This window comes from Octopus sinensis, linkage group LG6, assembly GCF_006345805.1.
Source record: "Octopus sinensis linkage group LG6, ASM634580v1, whole genome shotgun sequence".
NCBI lineage: Eukaryota > Metazoa > Mollusca > Cephalopoda > Octopoda > Octopodidae > Octopus > Octopus sinensis.
In genome coordinates, this window is record NC_043002.1 from 87,581,351 (window position 1) to 87,597,376 (window position 16,026).

The following is a 16,026-nucleotide window of genomic DNA, read 5'->3' on the forward strand; positions in this document are numbered from 1 at the left end:
ATTTTCTAGGTATGTCAGTAAAAAAGAGTTACTTGTTTGGTTTGCCACTTGGTCAGAGTATACATATTTCATGTTGGCGTTGTTTGGTGTTTTTCATGGTTCTGTCTACGTTGTTTGATTGTGGGAGAGGAAACGTGGTTGTATTTGTTCTTGTTGTTGTTGTCCTAGATTTCCTCTGTTCCTGTTTATATTTATTCTGTGATCGTTTTGTGCCTTCAGATGGTGGTGGTTGCATTCTGGGTTCAGGCACATCCTTTGTGAGACAGAGTTTGGCACAGTTTAGGATGGAATAAGGTGATGCATCCGTATTTAGGATCAGAACCATGGATTCTGTATTTAGGACAGTATTTGGGGTGGAGGTGGGGGAAATTCTTTCCTGTTATACCGTATGGACAGGTGCCCATAACAAGTCTACGACATAAGGTCGGATGGGAAAAAGCACAGCGTCCATTGTTGTTTGTGCCGCTGGGGCCAAATCTACAATTGCCTTTAGAATAGTAACGGCAGGGGTTTTTATTTGGTTGTAGAAGGGGTTTTTCTATTCTGGCAGTAGTAGCAGTAGTGTTAGAAGCAGCTTGTTGATTTTGTGATGGTGGGTTCTGGCTTGCCAGAATGTGGTCAAATCTGCAGCTACCTTGAGAGTAGTAATGGCAAATACTTTTACGTGGATGTAGTAGTGATTTTCCTATTGTGGCGGTAGCAGTAGTAGTGGAGAGTTGTTTTTGTTGTAGCAGCATTGGAACTTGACTAGTGGTAGTATTAGAGTGTTGTTGTTAATGATAATAATAATAATAATAATAATAATAATAATAATAATAATAATAATAATAATAATAATAATAATAATAATAATCTCTGTCTGAGAGGTCCTTCTTGTGACTTGACAGACAGTACAAACTCCCGGTACACACAATATCTTTAATCAACAGCATCACGATATTGGATACTAGGTGAAGTCTTAACTACTACTACTACTACTACCACAACTACTACTACTACTACTACTACTACTACTACTACTAAATAATAATAATAGCAACAACACAACAACAACAATAATAATAATAATAATAATAATAATAATAATAATAATAATTATTATTATTATTAATATTATTATTCTATGTTTGACTTTTGCTTTACATTTGTACAAGTTGGCTCCAAGTCTCACTCAGAGACCTCAAGAGACAACAAGCTGGAAGTTCATGTTGGTGTTATGCCTAGGGTGCCATATATGTGGTTTGTACTTAGTGTTGTACTAGTGAATGTCTAAAAAACCATACGAAAATTATGTTTGTTTTAAAACTTGAGGTTACATAAAAAGTATTTTGCGTAGGATATAAGCAGTTCCCATGAGCACTATCTTTTTAATTTCTGCCATTTTTGGGTTTCCTGGTATCTGAGTTAGGTAGCAATCAGTCCCTTTCGCTATCATTCCCAGGGCACCTATGACAACAGGTATTGTTTTAGTCTTCAGCTTCCACATTTTGCTGATTTCTATTTCAAGATCATTATATTTGCTCAGTTTTTGGTAGGTCTTGACAGATACGTTTATATCGATTGGGACAGTCATATCAATGAGAAGGCATGTTTTTTGTCTGAAGTCTTTCAATATGATGTCTGACCTATTTGCATTTATCTTTCTGTCAGTTTGAATGGTGAAGTTCCAGAGGAGTGTGATGTGGTCATTTTCAAACACTGGAGGTAGTTTGTGTTCCCACCAGTTTTTATTATGGGGCAAATCCAGGCTTTTGCAAATTACCCAGTGAATATATTGTGCAGCTCTATCATGCCCGTTGAGATACTCTGTTGGCGCAAGAAGACTGCACTTGGAGACATCAGGATCAATGGTTTCATTTTGTTGTTGACATACACGACATGTTGGGCTACTGCCGTTCTTTAATATGTTGGCCTGGTAGTTCCATGTACGTAGGCATTGGTCTTGAGCTGCTATGATAAACCCTCCTGTTTCAGATTTTAAGCCAGAGGTTTAATTATTATTATTATTATTATTCTATGTTTGACTTTTGCTTTATGTCTGTACAAGTTGGCTCCAAGTCTCACCCAGAGACCTCAAGAGACAACAGGTTGGAAGTTCTGTGCCATATATTGGGGGGGGGGGTTGTGTTGTACTAGTGAATGTCTAATACATAAAAAAAAAATTTTAAAAATAAAAATAAAAAAAAGTTTGTTTTAAACCTTGGGATTACATAGAGAGTATTTTGCGTAGGATATGAGCAGTTCCCATGAGCACTATCTTTTGAATTTCTGCCATTTTTGGGTTTCCTGGTATCTGAGTTAGGTAGCAATCAGTCCCTTTCGCTATCATTCCCAGGGCACCTATGACAACAGGTATTGTTTTAGTCTTCAGCTTCCACATTTTGCTGATTTCTATTTCAAGATCTTTATATTTGCTCAGTTTTTGGTAGGTCTTGACAGATACGTTTATATCGATTGGGACAGTCATATCAATGAGGAGGCATGTTCTTTGTTTGAAGTCTTTCAATATGATGTCTGGCCTATTTGCATCTATCTTTCTGTAAGTTTGAATGGTGAAGTTCCAGAGGAGTGAGATGTGGTCATTTTCAAGCACTGGGGGTGGTTTCTGTTCCCACCAGTTTTTATTATGGGGCAAATCCAGGTTTTTGCAGATTACCCAGTGAATATATTGTGCAGCTCTATCGTGTCTGTTGAGATACTCTGTAGGCGCTAGAAGACTGCACTTGGAGACCACATGGTCAATGGTTTCATTTTGTTGCTGGCATACACGACACGTTGGACAGCTTCTGATCTTTAATATGTTGGCCTGGTAGTTTCTTGTTGGTAGGCATTGATCTTGAGCTGCTATGATAAACCCCTCTGTTTCAGATTTTAAGCAAGAGGCCATTAGCCATTGATGGGTCAGGGCTTTGTCGATATCTGCATTATTCGCTCTGTTTGGGTATTTGCCATAGAGAGGTTTTTCGTGCCATTTATTATTCAGAATATCTAAGGCCGCAGTTTTGGCACGGGTTTTCATGCGCCTAGCTTTTTCTGTGCTTGTTTCTTGTATGTCTATCTCTAATTCCGAAATTGGTTGTATTCGGAATTCTCTTAGATATTCCTTTGCCTGTTTTGTGACTGAGTATGATGCTTTCTTGTTTTCATGTTTTGAGACAAGTTTTAACATCCAGTCCTGAGAGTTTTTCAGGTAGGTGTCTAGGCCAATTGTAGCAATCTTCATTGTTATTGCCAGTTGCAAAAGACCACGGCCTCCCTCTTTTCTTGGCAGATAGAGTCGTTCTGTATCTGCCTTAGGGTGGTGCATTCTATGCATTGTCAACATATTTCAGTAATTGACCAGTTAACAATATTGAAACTGTAAGTCACGACTGGTATGGCTAATGCATTGATCGCTTCGATCCTGTTTCTTGCATTCAGCTCTGTCTTGAGTATTGCTCTCACTCTTCGATAGCATTCTCTCCTGATCCTTTCCTTCATCTCTGAATGCCTTATTCCGTTCCCTTCAATTACCCCTAGGTACTTGTAGCTCTCCGCTGGGTCTAGTTATTTTATGACATTCTGCTGGTCAAGGTTAACGTTAGATGTTTCAGTCATTTTTCCTTTGATAAAGGTAGCTTTTGCACATTTATCGAGGCCGAATTGCATTCTGATGTCGTCACTGAATTGTTTGACTATCGCTAGTAAGCCCTTGAGTTGTTGGTCATTTTTTGCAAAAAGCTTTAAATCATCCATGTAAATGAGATGATTTATATTTTTATCAAACATTTTATACCCGTACTGCGCGTCATTGAGCAGCTTTGAGAGAGGTATTAAGGATAAACAAAAGAGGAGTGGTGACAGTGAGTCACCCTGGAAAATGCCACACGAAATTTTTACATCACCAGCATTTAGGGATTCATTGTCACTGTTCAGAGTTAGTGTGGTTCTCAATGATCTCCTACTTACAGTCAAGAAGTTTCGCAGAGTAGGTGCTATCTTAAACATTTCCAGGCATTTCCTAATCCAGCTATGTGGTAGGCTATCAAAAGCCTTTTTATAGTCTATCCAGGCTATTGATAAGTTTTTGTGTCGTTTGTGACAACCTTCTAAGATCATCTTATTGATGTGTAATTGGTCTTTACAGCCGTAGGATCCACGTTTACATCCTTTCTGTTCATTAGGGAATATGCTGCTGTCTGTTAAAAAAACTATAGGTATATTCCGTCAGGACAGATGTAAGTGTTTTGTACATAGTTGTTAAGCAGGTTATGGGTCTATAGTTTTTTGGTTCATTTGTTTCTTCACTTTTTGGAAGCAGGAATGTTAACCCATTAACTAGCCAAGGAGGCATCCTACTAGGGTGTTGCAAAACATCATTGTACAGTTCTGTTAGCAGTTCATTGCTCTCTGGGAAAGCATTCAGCCAGAAGTTAGGAATTTTATCCTTTCCTGGAGACTTCCATTTGCTTGACCTCCCGAGAGCAGATCTTATATCTTCTACCTTGACACCCTCCCACTTTTGCTCTTCTAAAGGGTCCAGTTCTGTAGATATTCTGTCAATCCAGGGGGCCTTTTCGTTGTGTGTTTTTTCTTCTGCCCAGATTTTATTCCAAAATCCCTGCACTTCTTCTTTTGATGGTACAGACCTTGCAGTAAACGCTGTTTTTCCTATCTTCCTGTAAAAATTCTTGGTGTTATTTTTGAACATGTTGTTGTCCTTGAAAAATCTAACACGCCTTTCATACCTCGTAATGCGGGCAGCTTTGGCAGATACCTTTTGTTTGATGGTTTCTATGGTGGCATCAATATCAAGTATAGTTTTCATATTGTATTTTTTCAGTAATTTTTGGGTTTTTGTAGGTTTGGTAGTCTTGTGAGCCTTAAGGTTTTTCAAATATTCAATGTCAAATCTAAATATTTTAATTTGCTGTTGCAGACGCTCTTGCCAAGAAGGCTTTATTATTATTATTATTATTATTATTATTATTATTATTATTATTATTATTATTATTATTATTATTATTGTTGTTGTTGTTGTTGTTGTTTTTGTTGTTATTGTTGTTGTTGTTGTTATTGTTATTATTATTATTATTATTATTATTATTATTATTATTATTATTATTATTATTATTATTATTATTATTATTTTATTAGCTGCTGAAGAAACATCTGACACTTTAGAAATACTCCACGATCTAGGTGTATTGCAAAAATCGGCATTACTTGGAATTGCACGACGTCTTAAATAATAATAATAATAATAATAATAATAATAATAATAATAATATAATAATAATAATAGGCATGCGCTGCAGACTTAGTTAATAATAGTTAGTTTCTGATTTAGGCTACAGGTAAACAATTCATAGTGATAGATTCTGGAGGGGGTAAAAGGTAAAGTTGACCTTGCTGCGATCTGAACTTGGAACGCGAAGCGCCAGAACAAATGCCGCAAAGCGTTTTCCGACGCTCTAACAACACAAATAGAGAGAAATAATTGATTTGTATCTGACATTAGCTCTCTATTTGTATAATAATTGAAACATCTATTTCATCTCAAATGTCCATTAAATTGAATATCTCAAAATCCGATCATTTCATTGGTAAATTGCTCCAACATTTGAGTCAACGTATTGTGTTTCCGTTGTGTCTATTCTGATCGGGAAATTAACACTTTAGAACTACTTCAAAAATGAGAGACTAAGCAGTACAGTTGTACAAACAATGGTATTAAGAAGATAATTTTCTGAAATCAAAGCGACATAACAAGTATCTACATTTCAACTGTAGCAAATCATTGAAGCGTTATAATTGAAACGTCGGTTTATTCCATTGTTTCTGCTCACCGGTGAAGAAATGAACTGTCTTGTTCAATTCACGAACTAGTTTCAATTTTTGTTTGAAAATATTTCATTTCATAGAATGTTCTGATGAAGGCTACGAAACACAAACTATTTCTCTTATGATACGAGTTCATATACTTATAAAGGAATAATCTAACGAATTCGCTATAATCTGGACATGAATCAGCATTGTAGATTATCCTCGCTTTTTGCATTATAATGTTACTAAAGCTGCAATCCAAGATATCCAAAGTTTTTATAAAGTACTAAATTCAGTCATCTGTACTATTATATCCTTGTATACTGATTTAAATATCTATGTTCGTACACTTACTTTGTGGTAAACCCTCTCTATAATTGTTATGGATTACACATTCGAACACGTATTTTGTCAGGATGTTTTTACCTGGTTTGAAGAGTTTTTTTTTTGAATCGCTGAATCTAAAGCTTGAATTTTCTTTACTATCATGTCTAGATACCAAAACATCCAAATCCCACCAATTTTCGCAATTTTGTTCATATTCAGAAAAATATATTGTTTACCTGGGAAATTTAGTACAAAACTTCACTAGCGTGATGACTAGGGAATATAAATCAAGCCAAAGGAAGCCACAGATAATTCGGATTACTTTGGCATTAGCTTATCACACCCACAGCAATTTGAACAAAATTAACTCAGTGACTTGGTAAGGGATGTATTCTTCTCAAAAGAATCTGCAGAAGTTCTTGCGTGTCGATTAAAGGAAGAAGCCCCCTTAAAGTCGGAAACAAAGTCACATGCTATAGCACTACGAATGCTGAATTTTGGTCGTTTTTTACAGAACTTATGAGTGTATTGAACAAACACTGAAGGACTGCTTCGGAGAATGACATCAGCAGAATATGTTGATAGTGATCGCTGCCTTTGTAATGATAGCCCGAAAATATATTGGCTTGTGTTCCAAACACTTTACAAAACGTGCAGAGAAATATGAAGACGTGAAAGCAGTGCTAGAGAAAATTAAGCACACTAATCATCAGTGGCTAATATGCGTGGACATTAAGCTGGCCGATTTTCTTCTCGAACAATAAAGTAGATACACCAAATGTCCATGCTTATTATGTGTTTGGAACAACAGAGCATTGGGTGATAAAAGAATGACCGCAGCGAACATTAGTTCCAGTTTCTTTTAATATGATTGAAGAACCGTTAGTTCATCCGAGAAAAATCATCATACCTCCGCTCCTTATCAATCTCATCATTATGAAGCAGTTTATTATAGCACTGGAAAAAGATGAACCATGCTTTCGCTATATCTGCAGTACATTTTCTGGTCTGAGTGGTGAAAGATAAAAGCTGGACTATTTGTTGGGCCTCAAATCAGAAAATCGATGAAAGATGGGATTTTGTAAATCCAATGAATTGCATTGAAGCTGTAGCATAGACTTCATTTTTAGTTCTAAATGACTTTCTGGGCACGAACAAAGTATCCAAGTAAGCCGAAATAGTCGACAATATGCTGGAGAAAGTTAGGAGCAAATATGAGCATAAAACTGCACTATATCCACTGTTACATTGATAAACTCTCGGCAATCTTCGTGACACAAGTAACGGGCAGGGAGAAGATTTTTATATCGAATCCATGAAACAAAGGTATGGAGGTAAAGAGAACTTGCATGTGATGTCGGACTATTGCTGGAATTTGGTTCGTGAGCACCCCAAAAAAGTCAGTCAAATAGGAAATTAGGTATAAACAATGATGTAACCTGTATATAGAAACTTTAATATTTTTAATAGTTTTTCAGTAAAATTTTAAGATAATATTTTGACTTTCCAGAAAAACTAATTTCTATGTATAAGATGGTATCAAAACGTTTCCGACTAGTTCTGTTGCATACCAAAATATAGCGTGCGCTGTGAGAGTTAGCAGTGACCTTTATGAGGCAGTGTACGGAGTGACAACGCTGTGTTTACTTCGGAAGTTGTGAAACTTGTGTATGTTGTAATCTGCGATTTTGTCATGGATAGGATGTTGGAACAAAGAGCCAATGTCAAATTCTGCGTTAAAATTGGTTAGTCTGCTACAGAGACATTGAGCATGCTTCGGCAAACTTACGGCGACCGGGCAATGTGTCGTAGGCAATGTTTTGAATGGCACAGGACTAGGAACACTGATGAACGTCTCTGGAATACCGTGAGCGATTTGAAGACATGCTACGAGCGTCAACCCATGAAATATGGATAAAATTCATTAGCTCGTGCATAAAAATCGTCGGAGGACAATCAATGACATTACTGAGCTTGTTGGTCTGTCGTATAGATCCGTGCATACCGTCCGAATTGAACATGTGACGTGTTTCTGCCAAGTTTATCTCCCGCCCACTGACCACTGAACAGAAAGATCACCAAGATCGCCGCCAGCGTGCCGCTGATGATCCAACAATTCGGTCTACAGGTACAACCCTGAGACGAATCAGTAGTCGTCACACTGGAAGAGGCCTTCATCTCCACGACCGAAGAAGGTGCGACAGAGCCGCAGACCAATGGAAAGCATGCTCAGCGCTGTTTTCGACATCCGTGGTATTGCGCATCGAGAATTCGTCCCCCAGTGTTAGACGATCAATAGAGAGTCCCTCCGCGATATTTTGAAACGTTTGATATAGGATATTCGGCGAAAGCGACCGAATCTGTGGAGCGCGAATAATTGGATTCTTCACGACGACCATGCACACTGTCACCGAGCTCTCCTCACGCGTGAGTTTCTCGCCAAAAATACCATGATATCGTTTCAGCATCCACCCTATTCGCCAGATTTAGCACCTGCAGATTTCCATCTCTTCCGCAAGTTTGGAAATGCAGCTCAAAAGTCGCCGTTTTAACACCGTTGTCGAGATCCGGAGCGAATCGCACTTAGACCAAACGCAGCACGTGGTCAGCTGAAAATAGAGACAAAGAACGAGAGAAAAAGACGACGAGAAAAAAAAGGGAGAGAAGTATTAAAGATGTGCGGTGAGGTGGGGAAGTAATACTTATTACGTGATTAAAATGTTAGCTGAAAAGTCGTTTCCACTTACGGAAAACGACTTCCAAGCCGGATTCCAAAAGTATCAGGAACACTGTGATCGGTGTATTGCTGCGCAAGGCGACTATTTCAAAGAAGATGATATTAAAACTTAAGGAAATAAGTTATTTCTTTTATTAAACATAACTAGTCCGGGAACTTTTTGATACCACCTCGTATATTTGTATGGTATGCTTTGTTCCTCATACACTGTTTTATTGAAAAGACAATGAAATTTTATGGAGCCAGTCTCTTAAAATCTTGACGGAATGGTAATAAATGAATGTAATTATCGGATTCTGTCTCAAAAAACTGTAGTTCAGCTCCAAATTGTTTGATATCAGAAAATTTATATTTTTGGCCAGTGTTATATTATATTATATTATATTATATTATATTACTAGTGGGAACCGTGAAAATTCCACGGAATGGCAAAAATTGAGAGGACCTATTTAAGAAAAAACGGATGACTTGTATTTTTAAAGCATTCATAGTTTAGCTTTCTTTAAATATTCTTGACGTTCGTCTACATTCATTTCCTTCCGTTTCCGTCGGTGTTGTCTTTTTCCAATTTTTATACTTTCTTGCTGTTCCTCTCTCATTCTTCGTCTGTATCTGCGCATCCTATCACGCGTAGCTTGCAACTATGTTTCTTGTGAATCCAGAGTTTAAGCTAAATTAACCCTTATTAAAACAAGTGTCAATTTTTTTTAAGCGAGCAGACGATAAACGATTGCACTTATGCGTTTAAAAAAAAATTAATTCAGTAAAAAATACTTTTCACTACCACCACCACCACCACCACCACCATCACCACCATCACCACCGCTGCTATATGTCTGTCTGTTTGTTTCTCTCTCTCTCACTTTCTCTCAATAAAACTTCCTCCCCTGTCCATCTCCCTCTATCTTTCATTTCAGTTAACATTTTAATCATGTAATAAGTATTCCTTTTCCACCTCAACGCACGTCGTTAACACTTCTCTCCTTTTTTCTGGTCGTCTTTTTCTCTCGTACTTTGTCTCTATTTTCAACTGACCACATGACGCATTTAGCCTAAGTGCATTAATATTAATTACCTCTTCCTACTTCTTCTCTTCTTTCGCCACTCCTCCCCTTCTCTCTCACTCACACTCGTATTCCACCTCTCACGCACACCATTCCACCTATCTAACTAGCTAATGTGTAACGAGCGAACGAACAAGCAGATTATTATACAGATATATTTTATTATATTAGGATCTTTTCGGTTTGAACGGCAGTTTTTTCTAGCGGTGTCATATGAAATTGTCACCCATAATTATGACCCTAGTATCGATCTATTGCATTTCAATCTGTTTTAGGGTTAGGGTTAGGGGTAGGGGGAAGGGTTTTTTTTCTTCACAAATGTAAATAAACCCAATCCGTTTCTTAAAAGACGGACATATTGATACAGCACAGAATGTTTTTTTACCTCAATGGACGTCATTGATTGGTTGAAATTGCAGAAATTGAAGAAAAAAAACAACAAATATCTTACAAACTATAGAATTTTCTCAGTAAAGCCAAGAGAAAAATATGTTTCATAAACACATTCTACGAAGTTTAAAAGTATAGAAAGTTTAAAAGTGTTTAGTTACGTGGAAATTATTTTAAAAAACTGCCGGTCAAACCGAAAAGATCCTTATATTATATTACACTATATATATTATATTATACTATATTATATTATATTATATTATATTATCTGTATATATATTTCTCGAAGTAGAAGATACATGCCTGGGAAGTTTGTCCAGTAAATATTCTGTTGTAAATGTTTATGTATTAGCTTTTGGTGATGATGTGATTTTTAGCGATTACTCCTCTTGGAACTACAACTGAAAAAGGGAGTAAAATATCAATGGATTAAAAACCAAATTGATATTCATTGGTATTGTGAACCACACAATTATATGTCTCGTCTCAGTATTGTGACTATATTCTCACAGCTATTAAATTATTTTGTATGTGACACTGTTGACAAAATAAAAACGGTTAAATAAAGACACCAGTTAGCATACTGTTTTTGGTGGAAAAGTTCCATAAGTATTCTCTATTTTTTAAAATGTGGATACTTTATGATTCTGGTGTCCTTTTGGTATGGCCATCAGGACAGCCCATCCTATGCACTGCGACTATGTCGCGTCGTTTTGGAAGGTAGTATTTTGCAGCCGCTTTAACAGTTATTGATGATATGAATGATATCTTCCATACTGGAACCACTTTCTACCACAGCGTGCAGGTTTATAGGTATTCTAACCTCTTTGGTTAGGTACTTAGTAACTACTTCCTAGTCTAGGTGAGTTGTGATATCACAGGATCAGGAAAGGCTACTATTCCTCTCAATGTTGCTGACATTCTCCAGCTGGCGGAATACGTACGCATGCATAATTTTCAGCAGGTATGAAGATTATTTCTCTTCCGAGACTTTATTTAGATAGGCCAGTCCAAGCGCCCTTGATTCATTCGCAGTAATTATTTAGTTCTTTCACCTAATCTTTTGACATTATTACCTTCACTGTTGAGTATATACGTGAAGTACACACTTCTATGTTTGCTGATTAGTAGGTGTTGTCTAAATGACACAACGCGGCACTCAAAAGTTGTCTTAACTTATCTTATACCTCCAACTACATCCCTCTGATTGACATAGATCCTGTTAGAACAATTGTTGATGTAGAAGCTAATAATGTCCCGTCTAATATTCCTGATATTAGTATTAGTACTGGCACTGTGAAAACACTGTGGGATAGAGATTTATTTCGGACTTTCATATTTTTAAAAGTCTGCTGAAGTATTCTTTTGTCATTCCAGCTCTACTGACAACACCGACATAAACAATATCCTTATCGATTGCCACTGATGACCGAAATGACAGAGAGGCCATTGATATTCATATTCCTTGCCTAATCAACAATCTTTTCTCTTTTGAGTACCAAATATGAACGCAGATTTCGATCAATCACCAGTCTATGCCCAGTTAAAATGTAACCTGTTATAAGTACTCCATGAGGTCATGAATATTTTGAACATTTCTAGACAACATGGGTAAAACCAATCTTTCATTTGCAGATCCTATCAGGAAGTATTTGAATAACCACACAGGGCTGACAAAGGATTCGCTACAAGGGCAAAAAGCATTGCAGATAAGCTGTCAGCTTGAAATATTACTTTTGATAGCCTAATTCTGCCACCAGCTGTTGTAGTAACTACAGTTAAGAACGATAGTTCTGCGGGGTCTATGTAGTCGTCAACCTTTCAATGGTAATGACTACAGCTGTTGGAACCTTGGCATAACGTTATGTCCCAATAATCCATGAGTGAGGTAGAGTGAAACGCTTTATTGTAATCAAGCCACATAGTCAGCAGATTTCGGAGGTTCTCATTCGCTTCCTTCATAACAGCTTTGTTAGTGAGGAGTTGCTCGGTGCAGCCTCAAACACACCACATTATCTATTTTGCAGTGATCCCGGGTGAATGCATTGAAGCAACTTGTGTCTAATTCTGTATGTATGTATATACTTATGTATACATAAATACACACACACACACAAGACCTCCGCGTTTCTGTACCTTTGTATGATGGTCTCCACAAGATATATTTTATGAGAGATACCGGTAGTTTCTCATCCATGTACGTCACCCTTCTCCCCGAGAGTGATATTTATCCAAGGGACATCTACTACGAAAGAAAGAAACGCAAGCTTGACGTCGGCAGGATTTCAACAGGGAGCACCAAGAATTTGAACAAGTACTTCGAGTCATTGGGGCCAACGCTCCAACAGTTCTGCCAAAATTGTCGCCTTTACGATTTGTAGTTTTTCAGAGAAAAAAAAATTTTCTAGTATAAGTACATCGCTTGAAATTTGGGGAAGGTGTCTAAACATGATGTCTGAAAGGCAAAGTTAGTATCAGTGTGTCAACTCAGAAGGTAAAGAGTCATACGTAAATATAACAAAGCAGTCCGTCCGAAGGATCGATTCTACCAAACCACCGATGTCAGAATAAATATTATATGATGAATAACTAATTGCAGGAACTAGAACTCCTTAATCTTCCAGAAGTTTACTCTTAAAAGATTAATTCCGATTGGATATGCCACAGAAGGAAAACTACAGAGCCTTATTATAGTGGACAATTTTTGCCAAAGACAGTCATTTTCCAATGAAGAGCTAACCAAGTGTAATGATAGATTTCGTGATGGTTCTGACCTTCCTGTGCAGAGGAACCGATGGCAAAGCCATTCAACTTGTGTTGAGAACACAGTATCGTTTATGTTGTGCATTGCATTTTATGAACACAGAAGCTGCCGAAGAGATCATGACTCATCTACGTTCATTTTAAATATAACGGGGAGGTTCCCAAACACGATTTGACAAAATGTTTTCTTTCAATTAAATTAATCGGAAACGAAAAAGGATATTGTTTGACTATGTGCATAGATCGATAATCTTGAGAATCAATGAAAGCAGATCGATTAACCGATACCTATATCAATTTCAACTATTTCATTTCTTGTATTTTGCTTCAATCTTGATTTTGTTTTCGTATTATTGTACATATTTGCTTTGTGTCAATTCAATATTGCTCTATATATAAATAAGAAAATGTATTAAAAATGGCGAACCAACAACTAAAACAACAAAGGTATACATATATAAACAATCAAACAAATAATCGAAAATCTTTTAATTCAAAGAAAACTTGTATTTAAAAAGAGATGCACATTTATTTAATGGAAGGAAACCTGTTGTAGAGTGTGCACGCGCAAATACACAGGTATATCAATGTGTGCTTCTGCGTGTAAATATATATATATATATACATACATAACATCTATCTATTTATCTATCTATCTATCTACCACTCTCTCTCTTTCTCCCCTCTCTCTCTCTCTCTCTCTCGCTATATATATATATTTCGTTTTGGGATTTGGTTTGCAAGATTCTTTATATAATAAGGCACTAAAAGAGAATGACTCTCCCCAGACAGAACAGTATATATATATATATGTGTGTGTGTGTGTGTGTATTATATTGATGGGGTAGGGTAATTTTATTTTAAAGGAGTTTTAAGAATAACAATAGAATATATGCTGATGGGGGTTTCAATCTTAAAAGCGGATTTAAATTTCTTTCAACTTAATTTTGATGGAGTCTTCAAGTTTCGTCTAACGTTTTATTCAATCAGTAATGTCAGTTTTCTGTTTACTGATTCTATACAGAAAAATAGAAATGAACATTCTAAGAAAAGTGCTTTAAGGTTATGTTATAATATTGTGGGTAGAATTCAGAAGCGAGAGAAAAACAAAACGTTTTATCGTTCTGGAGCAAAAATTTGAGAATCTAAGTTTAAGATATATCGGTTGCGTTTCCATAAATCTATATATTGGAATATAGTAAGCTATATTAACGTCTGCAATACCACACTGATAATTTAAGTAACGTAAATATCGATTTATAAGTTATATACATTTTCCATTATATAGTCATAAACAAATATGGAGTGTTTGTATGGGAATATATGCAAAAATCAAAGGGATGTATCTACTCTCAAACATGTAATCTAAAATATTTAAACGTAAAATATGCAAATGCGTACAATCATTCTAGACATTTTCTCATTCCCACAAATATAACACGTTCATAAGATATATAGAAATATATAAAATGTCATTTGCCTAAGATGTCACACAATGGGGCGAACCTGGGACCTTGATATTACAAGACGAACGTCTTTACCATTCAGCCATATTGCATCTACCACCATATCAAAGTATCCCCGTATAACCGCGTCAAAGTATCACCATATTTAAAAGTCTTACAAGTGACTGAATGCAGATACATACAGACAATGGCGCCCACACGCTCAGACACATACAAACAACGTCCCTATACTCACACACGCATTCAACAACAATAGTATACAACCGCACCGCACACACATATATACAGCAAGACTGACAGACCTACACATACTTACAAAAAATATAAACTGCAGAAAAAAACTAATTAACACCTTTCTTAACCCTCTCATCCTTGTACATGGGGTGATTTCTAGTGTCCTTACCTGAGCTTCGCGCCAAGAATTTCTAAAATAACCATCACAAATAAAAACAGAATAACTGAGAATTATTTATTATAAACTCTGAAAAATTGAGAAGTGAGAATATTATCTGGAATTGGTAATCTGTCAATTTAATATCAATATTCTTTTCTACTCTAGGCACAAGGCCCGAAACTTTTGGGGAGGGAGTCAGTCGATTAGATCGATCCCAGTACGCAAATGGTACTTAATTTATCGACTCCGAAAGGATGAAAGGCAAAGTGAACCACGGTGGAATTTGATCTCAGAATGTAAAGACAGACAAATTAATCTAATACCAATATTGCATCACCACTACCATCAGCTTTGTGAGAATTATATCCCCTCGTTACAGATGCAGACTTATAGCTTTCCTCTTGAAATCTTCATGGATTCCAAGTCATCCTCTTGAAACGCTTGAACGAACTGCTGTTTATTTTCGACAGGATCTTATTAAGTGTGTAGTACCTCGTCATTTGTAAACAGTCTGCACCTTAGTGCTGTAAATAAACTATGCCAGAAGTGTCCGACATAGTTAAGCTCGGGAACATTGTAAATGAAACACAAAACAGCTCTTAGATTGCACTGTCTTTGAGCAAATATTTGTAAACAGTTGAATTCTGTGCCGACAAACTATTTTTATTCAGATTGACCAATCTATGTTTTATTTTGACTGAATTTTTGCATGAGATTTGCCTTTTCCGGTACGTCAAGAATTCTGCTAAGCTTCAAGCCTGACATTCCCATTGAACCAAGAGTATGGTCTGATTAGGCTAATCTCGTCACTATATTATTAACCTCGAGAAAGGCAATAGAAATAACCACCAAATAAGAGGGTGCTATTTCTTGTTGCTCTAGACAAAGAAAGCTATTGCCTGGACAATAAACTGAAAATTTATTCATAAAGTCTTCAATTCTTCTTACCATACTACATACTTTGATCTTGCAACCTTCTTTTCAGAATAGAAACATCGACCTTAGAAACGGTGTATCTTTATTAGGCTTTTGTCGACCTCGGCAGAATTTTAACCCAGAACGTAAAGACAGACGAAATAC

General features: G+C 36.6%; 1 long non-coding RNA gene across 1 annotated transcript in view; it reads right to left on the reverse strand.

The window, feature by feature from the left end:
* Positions 1-13,968: 13,968 nt before the first annotated feature.
* LOC118763745 overlaps positions 13,969-16,026 on the reverse strand; it is an 18,736-nt gene continuing 16,678 nt past the window's right edge. Inside the window, exon 3 of the long non-coding RNA XR_004999497.1 lies at positions 13,969-13,981. This is a non-coding gene — a long non-coding RNA (uncharacterized LOC118763745). The remainder of the gene's footprint in view (positions 13,982-16,026) is intronic.